Raw genomic sequence first — 16929 nt, forward strand, 5'->3', positions numbered from 1 at the left:
TGTGGAAAACAGTGTCAGACCATGTGAACACTGTCAAGAAGAAACACAGCAACCACTCCTTCACTACCTGCTGGAATGCAGAGAAACAGCACAGCTAAGAGGTGCAGCACAAAATGCAGTACCTGCACAAGATGCTGAGCATGCAGCTGCCACAGTCACAAAGACAATCATTGAAAACTCTACAACCTACCTCCACCAAGGTAATCAACTAATAAGTGAAATCAATCACCCTCATCACATCCCCTCATTGTAAGGCTCTATCCACATCATCCACTATCATTCTTTTAAAAACTTTACCTACAACTAAAATCCTCCCGCAGGGACCCAAGGGAGTAAAGGGTTGGACAACCCCACCTGCACCGCTTCTCCGATTTTCGAAAGCCTTACACTCATTCAAACTTCTTCTATAATATGACATGATGGCCCTCTCTTACTGACACCATCATCCTTCCCCTGTCCACTCCTATCTCTACAGCTAAAGATATTTCCAATTTCAAAAAAAACTAACCATGTACCTAGAGAATCTTTTCAGATCACCTATGGGCCGAACAAGGGAAAGGCCCGTGCCAACAAGAAGTGTTGGCTTAATACAACAACAACAACAACAACAACCTTCTCACTTCAGTCCTTCACCCACCTCCGCCCAAGAGGATGTCTGAGGTTTATTCAGACGAAACGTCCGGAAGGAATAGAAAGAATAGAAAAGAAATAGAATTTAACATCAATTCTATCTGTAATAAACTCTACGGGATATGCCCGGAAATTTGACTACCCCAACTGAAATTTTTACCAATAAAATCCAATCGTTCTACCTAATTGAGATATGTCAACCTTCGGTGCGTTGCTCACCAGTTTAAGCAACAATGAGAAAGCAATAATTAGAAAAATAGAGAAGAACCTGTATAAAATTAATGCAGCTGAGGCAGCAATTACTTTTAATAAAACATGTTTAAAAGAGGGTTTACTTCCAGCATACAATAATAATAATAATAATAATAATAATAATAATAATAATAATAATAATAATAATAATAATAATAATAGGCACGGTCCAAAGATCCCTGAAAAGGAACCTGGAAAAACTAAACGCCGAATAGCTCCAGGACTCATACAGAATGTGTACTCCTAGAAACAGCACACAGTGAGAAAAGTGATGGACTCCTAAGGAGGCAGGATGAAACCCGGAACTCCACACTATAAAAACCACCAGGTCGAATAGGATGACTGTGATAGAATAAAAATAATAAAAATAATAATAATAAACCCATGAAGAGATCTCTCAAACCAAAGATATTCTTCTCTCGCAGTCTTTTCACTTCCAGAGGACAAATACTCTTTTGGGGAATCCTTGGGAAGTTCGCGACGCGAATTCCCATTTTATTTTTCTAACACCAAAATTTCCACGATCTTATGAGATGATTTATTGCCACGGGATAAAATATCTCAAGTCTATTAAAATCAAAAGGAATCTTCAGTCTTCATATGAAAAAGAGTAAAAAAAATGCTAGTTTTCTGTACAGCTTATAACTAAGGCCATCGAAAATAGATCCGTCTTACGGTGGTCTTGGTATATCGCTGTAAGAGCCGTGGTCCATGAAACTTTCAGCCGGCCGTGGTGGCCTGTGTTTTTGCGCTGCCTAACGAACGATTATGGCAAACTTTAACCTTGAATAAAATTATGAAACTGCTGAGGCTAGAAGGCTGCAATTTGGCACGTTTGATGACTGGAGGACGGAGGATTTACATACCAATTTGCAGCCCTCTAGCCTCAATAAATTTTAAGATCTGAGGGCGGTAAGAAAAAGGGCGGGCGGACAGATAGAGTCATCTCAATAGTTCTCTTTCACAGAAAACTAAAAATGTATCTCCTCTTACATTATTATTCAACTTTATAGATGCACCGCATGATCTGAAAAGCATATGGTATGCTTACTCGTATAACCGGTGATATCACAATTCTGAGAAAAACAGACACACAACCAAAATTATATAATTGACATAAATAGACACTCAACAAAAACCTTTGGGATCAAAGTCATTTTAATGAGCATAATGAGGCCATAATACTGAAGCAAAATTATAATTAACAATTAAATTCTTTCGGGATCAAAGGACAGAAGGAGCTTTACCGAGATAATGATGAAAGTGAGTAATATCACTTACAAGAACGTGGTTATAAGATCAAAGATTCACTCAATAGAGCGAATGGCCAAAGTCCAGAAAACCACACGCCAAAATTTTGTCATATAATTGCTGATATGCAACGCAGTTATTAATATTGTCCCTTTTATTATGATTAGATATGGACATGCATTCATACGGAGCAAAACTGAAGTAGTACAAGGGTAAGCTTCCACAGAATTCAGTCAGCACAAGAGAGATAATTGAAGACTCCAAAGGCAGAACTGAGGCAGTGTATAAACGTCACTTATATGTCATCATCACTGACGTGAAAGAGACCTCCCTATGGCTATGGAAGTGTAATCGAGGAAAAAATAACGATATCCGTGTGGAACAAGGTGTGATCCGACCTCCAGCTTACTCGGGGTGTGTGCTAAAATCTACAGGCAATTAGAGATTGTTTCTCCAACGAAAATTAAAATAAGTATGCTACATTTTATTTTATCTATAATTGTTCTGTACTGTTTAACATGCACATTACTTATTTTTACACTTTCATTCTAACAAATAAATCATAAATAGGCTATCCTAAAATTCCTGTATCTTTAACTCAAAGTTAATCACCTTTGGAAGACATTTTAGGCTTTTCCATAGACCTTTCTTAACCCCTCAACAAGAACAAGAACAATAACTACAAAGTAGTGTGTAGCTTAATCCACGACTAAGCAAAAAGAAGGATTTCTCCTGAAATGGAGTCGGCAAAGATGGGAGATCGCAACCGAGAGGACATGAGTTCAAATCTCCAGTACAGTACAGGCAGTTCCCGGTTACCAGCGATCCGGGTTTATGGGGCTTGTCTGATGCCAGAATGCGCAGATTTCCAGTTAACAGCGCTTATACGAGTAATAAGAGTATTAGCAGCGATACATACATAACAGAGGTACCATTAACTGATCATTTGGTTATTGGCAATTATCACTTAACATCAAGCTGTCAGAACGGAACCCCCGCCAACAACCAGGGACTGTATATATATATATATATATATATATATATATATATATATATATATATATATATATATATATATACATATCTATATCTATGTCTATATCTATATCTATTTATATATATATATATATATATATATATATATATATATATATATAGATATATATTCATAAATATGACCTGAAAAACGGATCATTACATATCCTGCTATTCAAAACGCAATGGTTATCGGTATTACGCATAGTCTACGAATTATGAAATCGCCGTTTAACTATAAGTCTTAAACAAGGAAATAAACAGAAACATAGTGTTAACTATCTATAATAATAAAATCCGAGTAGATCTTTCTTGCTTGTCCGCCCCTGATGGGTGCGGGGTAAGTAAGGTAGGGGATACATGACATACCCAACCCGCTCTTGCATACCTGTTTGTCCGCCCTCGATGGGGGCGGGTTAGGCAGGGAATCAGGAAGGTAGAGGAGACATGACATATCCAACCCCCTCCTGCATACCTGTTTGTCCGTCCCGGATGGGGGCGAGGTAGGTAGGGGAGACATGACATATCCAACCCCCTCCTGCATACCTGTCTGTCCGCCCCGGGTGGGGGCGGGTTAGGTAGGGAATCGAGAGGGTAGGGGAGATATGACTGGCGGCGCCCGGTTCCAGTGCAGCGTAGCGTGCGCCATCAAGCTCGTTCTTTTATATATGAAAAAACAATACAACTGCAAAATTACTTTTGATGTGTGTATATGCCAATACTCTTCATATAACGTGTGCGTCGTAACTCTGCCGCTCAAACAACATGAAGTCAGTAAAACAGGGTAATGAGAGAGAGAGAAGAGAGAGAGAGAGAGAGAGAGAGAGAGAGAGAATGAGGTAATTACCGGTACGATAAAATGAAACTGTTTCGCAAATAAACATTCAGGAAGACATCACCCTATTTTTTTTATCTCCATCACAACTATACGATCGTTTTCTAATTCGGAGCCGAAATAAACATTGAGCAAACAAAGGACAATACGTGACTGGGCCTTCATTACAAAGGAATCGTTACTTTTGCGTCGACAGCTTTCATGGCCGTTGTAACTCGTCTCTAGGACATCCGGCTATGTGATTGGAATGCTGTTCTTTACGTTGCAATGTTGCAGAGCAAAGGGACGTGGCTCTCTCTGTCTTTCCCTATTCCAGGAGAGAGAACAATCTAATTCCCTTTTTTGTGTGGGGGCGGGGGGGGGGGGGGGGGGGTGGGGGGTTGCGTTTACTGTAATGGCTTTGTCTCGATGCCATAATCGGTAGTATAGCTCATTTCTAAAAGTCCATGTGATTCCCCGTTTCTGTCCAATAATAGATTGCAATAAATATCCTCCAGCATGCCTTTGGAATGGTAGTAATCTCTCTCTCTCTCTCTCTCTCTCTCTCTCTCTGGTAGTAATCTATCTCGCTCTCTCTCTCCGACTTGCATGGAAAAAAAATGCTCATATGGGAGTATAGATACATACTTTACTATTTCTCATATGGGAGTTATAGATGCATTACTGACTATTTCTCATATAGGAGTTAGAGATACATTACTGGCTATTCCTTATAAGGGAGTTATAGATGCCTTACTGACTATTTCTCATAGGTGAGTTATAGATACATACATTACTGACTATTTTTCATATGGGAGTTATAGATGCATTACTGACTATTTCTCATATGGGAGTTACAGATACATTTCTATACTCATAGGTGAGTTATAGATACATACATTACGGACTATTTCTCTAAAGTATTTATAGATACATTACTGACTCTTTCTTATATGGGAGTTATAGATGCATTACTGACTATTTCTCATAGGGGAGTTAGAGATACATTACTGACTATTTCTCATATGGGAGTTATAGATACATTACTATTTCTCGTATGGAAGTTATAGATACATACATTACTGACTATGCCCCAGCCTTGTGTCTGCAATTGCCAGTGTTCCTGATACTTTTGGTCCTTAGTTTCTTAAGTAACTCTTATCCTTTTGTATTATTCAGAAGCAAATTCACTTCAACAAGCAATCTACATACAGTCATCCGTCATGGTTTTCTTCTTGCAAGAAACATGAAATTTGTAAAAGCGTTTTTTTCCTCGACCTCTATGAAGTTTTTTTTTTTCCTTCGCTGATTATAGCGAATCTCCAGTTACCCAACTCTGCTTTTATATGGCTCCCAGTAATTGAAACTTGAACAATCTGCAAGATTATTCTCCTCTATTATCAGGCATTCGCGTCAGTGGAAGAGGAATATCTCCTATTCACTTGCCTCACATTTCTGGAGGTCATATATTATATATATATATATATATATAATATATATATATATATATATATATATATATATATATATATATATATATATATATATATAGGTATGTGCATATACATTCATGTCTTCATGCATACAACTATGTATGTCCGTATGCTATTCTAAACTCTGAAATCAATACTTCTGACCAGCAACCAACTGGAATACCAAACAAAGTTTTACAGACAAATTGTGCATCAAAGCCGCACAAATCTGTAAAATGATAAATTCAGAGAAAGAGAACGAGAGGGAAAATTCTCCCCTTTATATAATCATCCTCTTCGTAAATTCTTAAAAGGGATACTTTTTCGTCTGCTAACTCCACTTTGATGGGGTTGGCTAATGCATAAATATTTGGGGAAAACTTGAGCTTTTCATCTCTCTCTCTCTCTCTCTCTCTCTCTCTCTCTCTCTCTCTCTCTCTCTCGTGCGTTGCTGAATACGTACACCCCACAGCAAAAGTTAATCATCCACAAAGTAATTACAGAAAAGCAAATAATTCACTCCTACCCTCAAACTTACGTTTTTTTTTTTTTTTTAATAATCCGCGTCATTCCATTTTTATAATATGCCTTGTATTTCAAATAGCTACATTCAAAAATAGCAATTTATTATTGTGATGTGCTTTGCATTTCAAATAGCTACAAATTAAAAGTTGCAATTGATCATTATTTTTTAAAAGTATACTTACAGATCGCTCACCTAACAACTAGATCACTTATGGAAAATATCAGCTAATTATTCTCTACTTCACAGACGTTTCCACCAATCTACAGAGACGCCTCGTGCCTGATCTAGTCTACAGATCTTGCGTTCTTTAGTTTGTCTTTTTTACAAAATTCCATTCTATCGCTTTTTTCACACCCACAATCCTGCACTTACAATGCCCTCCTCAGCCTATCTCTGAAAATGCTTATTTTTACAACTACCCATCGTCCATTGTCTAGAACAAAATACTCAAGACACATATTTTCATCTTTGGAATTTCCTACCTCCCTCGGTTTTCCCAGAGCTATCATCCCCATTTTTTGACAAGACCTGTTCTTTTCCTTCCCCCTCCCCCTTTTAATATCAGGCATGGGCTGGGTTAAGGCATTAGGTTATTAACTCGACAAATGATATTCATATCTATGATTTTTTTTCTTTAAAATTAAATGTTCTGGCAATTATCTAATGTACTGGAATCTAAAACATTATTAATATTAAAAGCTGAATATTATAAGATAGCTTAAATGTGAATAAAATTATAATAAAATTAATATTACGAATTAATAAATAGATCATTCATCCTTTTGTACGCAAAGTCACCAACGAATTTCAATTTCAATAGGCAATAAAAAGTTTTTTTGATTCTCACTGTCGTTCAAGTACCGTAAGTGTTAAAGTTTTAATCAAACCAATGAGAAAAGGAGCCTTCAATATTGGGTCAGATGAAAAATGACGGCAAAACACCGGATTTTTTTTTTTCTTAATATTTCTAGGAGAATTTTAATTTCTTATGGGGCCAATGCCTGAATAATTACATTTTTTTGGAGAAAAGTTATTCAATCTCCAGCTCCCCCTCCCCCCAAAAAATCCATTATGAAACATTAAAAACTGACCAAAAAAGAATTTATAATAATCAGGACTCGGAGCTACTTCAACTAAAAGAAAGATAACTCGTTTTGACAAGTTACATATACTTCGTTCATCAGCAAACTGTGTAAACATATGTGATTTTCCTCGACTTTAAGAGTACAGCCTTTGGTAATGTCAAGCTAATCTTAGAAATCAGTAGTCAGTTCCTTATTGTTTTCACCTTATGTAATGTTAGCTAAATGCAGGTCGTGCCAATGACCTAAGGCTGATATAACAATATTAACTGGGGTCACAGTTTATATTGTTTAGTCGAAAGCCTACGAATACCACATGCTCATATCAAAAGATTTAGTCTTTCAAAACAGGGAAACCACTAAAGGTATCCTATGTGAATGCTTGGCTACAGAGTGCAAGTAGTCTTAAGCTTACAGCATCACCCACATTGCATTTGTCATGCAGTTAATAATATCGAGACGCGTCGTTCTTTGGCAGAAATCAAACAGCAATGACGATGGAAATATTACGAAAACGTTTACGGAAACTAAATACAATTTAATTCTATTGATGCTGCAACGAAATATGGATAGCAAATCTGGTGTTAAATGCTTTCGCCCTTACATTTAATATTACATGAATCATCACTGCTCTTTCTCTTTAAGTCTTTCTCTAAAAGAATATTTGGATGGATGGACGGATGGATTATGAAATCTGGGGACAAGCCCAAGCACTGGGACCTATTTTGGTCCATCAGCGCGTCTAAAAGGATACCATCGCTGTATTTGGGACGACGGAATTTCTCATTTAACACGATCTCACAGATCATCAGGTGAAAATCTATTCCCGAAGGTGGTTCAAGTTGTCCAAGAATATAGAATAAAATCTATATTCAGTTCAATTCAATTCTATATTTAATACAAGTGAACGGGCTCTCACTTACAGTTGCAGTGTTGTTGTTAATCTGTCACTCAGAGATGCAGTGTAGTTGTCAGAGTAGATGTTAATCTAAAAATCTCGCCGTTCTTTGATTGTGTAAGTTACGAAACTTTGGGACTGATTAGTAGGAAAGGGGTAATAAGCCCGAACGCGCTTTCCTTCTTCGAAGACTTAGTACTCCCTTTAAAACGCCTGAAAGCAGGAAGGAAAATCATTTCTCCATATTTCGACCAGAGGAAGAATGGCGGAACAAATCAAATACTTTTCCTGCGTGACTGATTTGATTTATATAGATTTTTGGCATTATGCCAAGCACTGGGGCAACTAAGGCCATTCAACATCGAAACGGAAATTGACAGTAAAAGGTTTGAAAGGCGTAACAGGAGGAAAAGATCGCAATTGAACAATGAAACAATTGTTAGGGGAGGGTGGACAGTGGACAGTAAGTTGGAAGTAAGAGAATATGAACGGAGGTATAGTAAAAGGAATGAAAGTAGTTGCAGCTAGGGGCCGAATGAGGTGTACTGCCGGCACCCCCCCCCCCACCACGGAGTTTCCTGGCGTGAGATGAATTATAAACGAGACAACTAAAAACCCATATCAATCGCAGTTAGACCCCATTTTTATTCATTTTTTGTTATTGTAAATACAAAAGGATCCAGAGTTGGACCGGAGATAAAAATTGAAATGAGAGATATGATAATTCTGGCGTTGTCCAATCACGGGGGAAAGGGGTAAAGAAATTATGCGCATATAAAGCCATATGAATACGAATATACGTGCATTCATAATTGGAGCATTCGAAGCGAGAAGCAGGGATATTAAAACGTTTTTCGTTATGACAGAAAATGCACACGAGAACTGGAATTAGACAATGAAATGCAATAATATTCGTTGCAAAAAAGAAATAACGAACGGAAATTCCTTGGTAAACCTAGAATTACTTTTAGTTATCTAGTCCTGAATATCTGAAGGGTGTTTTTAAAATGTCAGTATATATTTAGCCTCACGCTATGCATCGGCCAAGGAAAAATGAACCTGGTAAATTTGGTTTATAATTCACACACACTTCATATATATAAATTATATATATATATATATATATATATATATATATATATATATATATATATATATATATATATATATATATATATATATATATATATATATATATATATATATATATATGTAAAATGTGTACGTTGAAAACGCAAAAAATAATGATGTATAAAAGTTCATTTAGGTATGATCATTTTTGGCAATTATATTCACTAATTTACACACGTTTGTAAATCGTAATTTTTACTGTTTATAATGATTAACCATGTACTACGTATACACATGTCTCCAGTTGCTCAACGCATACAAGAATCTAGTGTACGAAACTCGCGTATGAAGTTACAAGACGTCCAGGCAATATACAACATTTTATAACGCAAAATACGAAGGTATTATTTCACAATAAAAGATAGCATAGTGTTATTTATACCCAGATTATTGATACCAACGGAACATTAAAAGTAATGATATCAGAGACCACAAGGAGACGCACCTTTATAGAGAGACAGAGAGAGAGAGAGATTTAAAAAAATATGCGGTAAAGTAAAATAAAGTGACCGAAGCGAGCAATTAGAATGACGGGTAATCTCCCGAGATCAAATGCGAGAAGCGGTAGCTTGGCTGGTGTTACGAAAAAGTCTGAGACGAGGATGAACTCGCTACTTGGTTCAAACTAAGTCGCCCCCCCCCCCCCCCCCCCCCCCCCCCCCGCCCCCCAAAAAAAAAAAAAGTGCCCTGAAAATATAACAGTCGAAGCCTTAAAAAAATTATATATATATATATATATATATATATATATATATATATATATATATATATATATATAATATATTGTGGAGAAGAGCGTTCTGTACCTCTTTCCCAAATCTGATGATCGTCTGAGTACAGGGATTTGACAGGAGGGTAAGAAGCTCTTATCTACATCCGCCAAGCTTTAGGCTGAAGCGAGACAGAATAGAGTCAGTCTCCACATAAAGACCAGAGAAAATTTATTGAAATATATAAGGGAAAGAGCGAAATGAAATGAAAGATAGTAGATTAGCTGAACGTGAATCTGAATAATTGGCATATTTTCAATTATATTATATATATATATATATATATATATATATATCTATTATTATTTATATTATATAATAATATTATATATATATATATATATATTTCAATAAATTCTCTCTGGTCTTTAAGTGGCGACTGGCTCTATTCTGTCTCGCTTCAGCCTAAAGCTGGGCGGATGTAGATACGAGCTTCTTACCCTCCTGTCAAATCCCCTGTACTCAGACGATCATCAGATTTGGGAAAGAGGTACAGAACGCTCTTCTCATATATATATATATATATATATATATATATATATATATATATATATATATATATATATATATAAAATTTTTTTAAGGCTTCGACTGTTATATTTTCAGGCACTGTGGGGGGGGGGGCGACTTAGTTTGAACCAAGGTAGCGAGTTCATTCTCGTCTCAGACTTTTTCGTAACACCAGCCAAGCTACCGCTTCTCGCATTTGATCTCGGGAGATTACCCGTCATTCTAATTGCTCGCTTCGGTCACTTTATTTTACTTTACCGCATATTTTTTTTAATCTCTCTCTCTCTCTGTCTCTCTATAAAGGTGCGTCTCCTTGTGGTCTCTGATATCATTTCTAAAATTACCATTACCTGTCGTTGCCCAAGTGGTCTCTTCCATTTCTTTATCCCAAAAGACTTGCGTATACCGCAAGCACAAACCGCACAGTGTGCCACGCAAATTCATTACTTCCAGACAAGGAAGCCTACCAGTCTAGGACTGGCCACCACCAGTGCACGTCAGGTCTTACCATTTTACAGTGCCACTAATTCTTGACATTGTCCATCAACTGGCTGCTGAAGTACTCCCACCTTTTACTTTCTCTCCCCCACCATTACACTCTGCCACGAGCAGTGCCATTTCTCTTCAGTATATTTGAGTATACTGCATTTAGTGTCGTCCGACGGGACACACCAGCACGCTATCAGTGCTCTAAAAGGAACGCCTCCTGAAGTGCCGATATTCCAGCACTACTAGTGCCGTCCAAGGAACGCCTCCATAAGTGCCATTGCACCTGTATTGGACCTACAGGTTGCCCATTCCAGCGTCTCCCAAGTGAGAAACGCCCTTAAGTTTGACGTACGCCGCGCACACCTTTTGATTGTCTCACCTGATTAGAAGGTGCCATTCCCAAGTGCCACAGAGCACCCAGTCTTTTAAGACTTTTCATTACCATTATTGCAGAACCCATTTCCAAGTGAGTGCCACATTACACAGTAGGCACTCCCATTCCATTCAGTACCCTTCCTGGCCATTATTTTCAACTTTGTCCGAGCCTCTACTGCAGCCTAAGGGAAATGTCTTCCCCTGCTTCCCCCGACTTCTTTGCCATAGAGCTAGAGAAGCTCCGAACCCTCATAACTCTGGGCAAGGAGGCCGGTTACACTGGACCAGCACTGGACCAGTGGATGAAGGCGCAGCTGGATGCCGCGTGCCTGCAAGAAAAGGAAGAAAAAGAAAACCAGAAAAAAGCCAGAGAAGCAGAGAGAAAAAGGAAAGAAGCAGAGAAGCAAAGAGAAGAAGAGAGAAAGCATAAGCTAGCTCTCAGAGATGACGAAATCTCTCGGCAAGCTTTCAAGCCCAAGACCATGAGCTGGACTCCTGGTAAGAGGTGGTTGCAGAGGTTCTGCACCACTTGTTGTGTGCGTGGGCATGCTTTGGATTCCGACCAGTGCCCAAGTCAATCCCTACCTTGGGATGAGAGCTTCTAGGGTGAACTTCTCCAAGGCTACCATGTAGCCCTGCCTGATGAACAGTCTCCTACGGCCTATCGGTGGGTACAAATCATGGCCGATGCCCAAGCCCAGGTCTCCCTCATTGCAAGAAAGGCATTGCCTAGGGGTGCCAAAATCCAGAAGGACAAAGGAATTCAGTTTGAATGAATTGACGGTCACCTCTATTCTGTTCCTTCGGTCCTTCTGAAGGTGGAAATGCCCTTATTGGACCAGGAGACCAGGGAAACCACATTGTGCCCCCTGGTCGTAGTTGACCAATTTCATGATGTTTATCAGGTGATATTGGGCCGAGATCTACTAAAGCTGTATCTCCCCTGGACGCAGCTCCCACTACCAGATGCACCGGATCCCTGCAGCATGCCTCATAATCAAACCTCAATTTTAGGTTCAGAGGCTAGTGCCTCTGATGTCCCCGACATCCTTTCTATTTGCGAACCTGGCCCTGACCCAGTGTCAGAGCCCAAAGTTTCTTCCGCATCATCTCACCCTCTTACCATTTTACCGCCTACCTCCTCCACTTTGGATGAGGTAAGCCCACCAATTAACCCCGGAATTGTTTCTGAGGGTGATTCAACAGAGGACTCTTCACCTGTGCCAGAGCACACTGCCAGCCTTGGTGACTCCACAGATTCGCAACCTGTGGGGCCATCTCGGCCTTACCGTCCGACTGCGGCCGCAAGGGTCACGTGTCTGCCAACTACGGAGGATGCGCTAATCACAATATCAACCATATCAAGCTGATCCTTCCGACCATACAATTGAGAGTCACCAGACCTCACTTCTCCAAAGTTTGTACCCTTGCAGTTGCAAGCTACATTCCAGGAGGTTACGACCTCCTCCTAGGGCAAGACATGAAGTTTCCCTCTCATTTCAAAAAGCCTAGGGGTACTAACCCCACGTCAAATCACTCCAAAGCAAGTCACTCCAAAGCAAGTCACTCCAAAGCAAGTCACTCCAAAGCAAGTCACTCCAAAGCAAGGAGTCATCGAAATTTTACTTCCTCCAGGAAGTACGTCCACCAACAGTCTGCCCGATTACCAAGGAGGGAGATTGATCATTCACAGTTCCGTTGCAAAACCTGCAACGTACTAGGGCACTCCACGAATTGGCCTAGGTGCCCTAGCAGACTACCAGCAGCGGACACTGACCATATTCCACAAAGCTCAGCCTTCCAAAAGAGACAGGAGCCTCTGTCTCCCATTACCAAGGGCCCGCTGAGAGGTATTGCACCTCCGGTACCCGTCACAGGTCCGGTCGACCTCAACTCTCTGCCAGTGCCACTTGGCAGCACTGAGCAGTGCCAAGCTCCGTCCAACCTGGACATAGAGCCACCAAAACTTTGTCCTCTGCGCTTACCGCATCCCATGGCCAATCCCAAGTCCATGAGCCTTCTTCAACATCACCTCTGTCCCCCGAGGATGAACCTCCGGCAGACCTCACCTTTACGCCTCCTCTGGCCGACCAGGAACTGCCCGACCAGGAGTCAGCCTGGAGTTTTCCCCTTACGATGATTGTCGCAGCAGCCGAAGTGAGGGCCTCCCCTGCAGTAGGTTCCACCTCTACGACGGTTGCTGCAGATGCCGAAGTAGGGTGTTCTCCTGCAATCCCTCAGGCTACCACTGCCTCTGCTCCTGATGGCGTTTCTGGCCTTACCCCAGAGTCTGTGCCTCTGTCTACTCCTAGGACTGGTATAGCCAGGCCCTGGAGGAATAAGAAGAAGAAGAAGGGACGTAACAAATCACTAAATTAACCAAAGAGCCACATGCTCTCCTTGACACCTGTGCCCGAGGTACAGTGTCACATTCATTTGCAGAGTGATCCTGGCACCTACCCAGAGAAGGTAGCCAGCCTGATCTCTGCCAGTAAACTAACCCTCTAACCCCTAGAAATTGTAATACTAACCCTCATGTAAATGTCATAATTACCTCATTACATTTCCATCCTGGTACTCAACTAATCACTCATCATCCTCACGCATCATTACCTCACATCATGTATTTTAACAATTCAGTCGATAAATCACTGCTGTGCGTACCACACTCTGGAATGATTGCGTCTCTAATTAACTGTATTGAGTAGGTTAGGCTAATGATTTAGTACCAGGGCATTAGGGTAGTAGCAAGTAGAATTTTCAAGTAACCTTACATATTGGTAGAGTAGACTGTCGTCCCAGACGACCTGTAGTTCTCACTTGGGCTAGACTACATTAATTCGGTAAGTTCGTAAACTTAGCATCTCCACCTATAAGTTAGGTAGGCTTCTGTAGTTAGCTGTATCGCTGCTCTAAAAACTTCAGCTAGAGTAGGAGAACTGGGTAGTCGAGACGATCAACTTATTTAGCCAAGGCCTTCACGCCCGAAAGGGAGTGAATGCCTTCTTAACAGGGGGAGCTGTTACATTTATTGATCTCCTCGTCTACCCAGCATTTCGTTAAATATTTTGATTGCTAGAAAAGCAGCCATTTACCTAAATATCAGCTGATTTTAGGAGAGAACACGTGGTAGGAAGGGTGAAAAGGAATTTCCGGTCTGACGGAAGCTTAGGGTAAGATAGGCAAGTCACGAGAGTAGCTAGGCCTCGAAATGGGTTTTAGGGACCTCTACAATAAGACCTATTTTCCTTCCAAATCTGCTGGCTGTTGTTTACCACTTTCATGCAGTGCCCGAGGTGGTGTATGGAATCCCCGTGATTCAAAGAGATCCAGCATCTATCTCAGTCATAAGCGACTCCTACAGCGAGGCAGACGCACCTCTACTCTCCTCCTCTGACGGGACGTCAGCCCTCTGTCCAAACGCTGGTGGGACTATCTTCAGAGCACAACACATATCCAAGCCTCAAGCAATTAAGGTACGTCTAGAAAGTGTAAACTCCAAACCAGCTCCTCTTTCTCCAACACGACTCTTGCTAATTTCATTTTCAATTCTCACTTGTATCTCTCTTACATCAAAAGCCCTTTGTCCACATCGGGCCATGTGCTTCCCCTTGTGACTTGTTAAAGACAAATGAAGTCATTGCATACCTCAGTTAAACACTACAGTTCCTTCCCCCAGTGTTAGAGAAACTGAATAATCGTAACTTGTGCAAGAAGTCCTTTTTTTTTTTTTTTTGTCTAATCTGGGATCTTTTTCCAGATTCCCTGAGTCTCGTGTCCAAGTCTTTGCGGCCGCAAGTGTTGCATTACCGCAAGATTTCGAAAACCAGCTTTTACGTGAATCTCATTTTTAGCCAGCTATCCGCTTGTGAGAGATATATGGGTCCCCACGTGTGGACACGCTGCATTTACTCTTTCTCCAGGCCAGTAAACGGCCTCTCTCTCTCTCTCCTCTAATCTAGAGTGGAAAAGTTCTTTTAAAAGCTCACTCTAAACTCCGAAAGTAATCAAACTTTGATAGGGCATCGAACTGAACTGAACATAGAATTTAGGCCAAAGGCCAAGCGCTGGGACCACTGAGGTCACGCAGCGCTGAAACAGAAACTGCCGGTAAAAGGTTTGAAAGACGTAGCAGGAGGAAAACCTCAAAGCAGTTGCACTATGAACCAAGTGTTAGGAGAGGGTGGGAAATAAGATGGAAGAAAGAGAATATGAAAAAGAAGTACAGCAAAAGGAACGAAGGGGGTTGCAGCTAGGGGTCGAAGGGACACTGCAGAGAGTCTGAAAAGTAACGCCTACAGTGCATCGCATGAAGGAAGAAAGAGAATATGAAAGGAGGTACAGTAAGCAGAATGAAATGGGTTGCAGCTAGGGGTCGAAAATTAAGTAATGCCTACCTTGTACTGCATGAGGTGCACTGACGGCACTAACACCCCCCCCCAACCCCCCCCCCCCCCCCCCCCCCCCCCCCCCCCCCCCGCCGCGCGCTACAGGATAAAGGGATAAATCACAGAATAGTCTTCACTTGATCTTTATGTAAGTACGTGACCCAGAGATACATAATACAGCCGGCATAACCACAAATACACAGCAAAGTTCCCTTTCAGGAGAGCGAAATATCTCGTGCAAATTCACGACGGCTTTGCCGTTATAATCACGCGCCATCCGTTCATTTGCAACCACGCAGCGGCCATGGAGAAACAGGAAATATTCAACTCGAATGGATGTTGCAATTAATTTTTTTTAATGAGGACAGTATATCACGTTCTGGAAGATAAAATTTAGACCAAAGTCAAAGTGCTGGGAGCTATGATATCATTCAGCGCCGAGAATAATGTGTAGACAATTGTCAGGAGAGAGTAGGAAATAAGATGGAAGACAGGACATGGACGAAGGTACAGTAGAATGAATGAAAGGGGTTGCAGGTAGAGGCTGAAGGAGCGCTGCAAGGAGCCTGAAGTAATGCTTACAGTGTACCATGTGAGGTACACATCACCTTTTAAAATCCAAATCCTTTCGGATCAAACAGGATAATAATACATTATTTCAGGATCTCATTAATTACCCATATTATAAAGATATTCGAACAAGAATACAGTATTTCAAGATCTCATTAATTACCCATATTATAAAAATATTCGAACAATAATACAGTATTTCAGGATCTCATTAATTACACGTATTATAAAAATACTCGAATAATAATACAGTATTTCAGGATCTCAGTAATTACCCATATTATATAAATATTCGGTGTTTTAAACGACAGCTCGGAAATTACAACCTGACCTAAACCATTCTACCTACGTAACAGACGAGATGTCATTGTCTCATTTTCCCTTCTAATAAGTCAATATCCCTTTGTGCCACGAAACGACAGGACGATTGTTACATAAAACTTGCCTTATCGGTTGTAGGTCATTATCAATTACCGTGAAATTATTTCTGAGCTCCAAGCGATCAGGCAAATGGTATTGTAGATTTCACAGAATGGCGTTTCACAGAGAGAGAGAGAGAGGAGAGAGAGAGAGAGAGAGAGAGAGAGAGAGAGAGAGAGTCAGTTGTACCCCTGAGGAAAACCAAACAAAGATGGAATACTTACATCCATTAAGACTTCTACAAGAGCACTGATACATAGTAAAGGAAACTTATAAAGTATATGATTAGATGAAAGCACAATACATACGAGCTTTG

This window comes from Macrobrachium nipponense, chromosome 19, assembly GCF_015104395.2.
Source record: "Macrobrachium nipponense isolate FS-2020 chromosome 19, ASM1510439v2, whole genome shotgun sequence".
Classification (NCBI taxonomy): Eukaryota; Metazoa; Arthropoda; class Malacostraca; order Decapoda; family Palaemonidae; genus Macrobrachium; species Macrobrachium nipponense.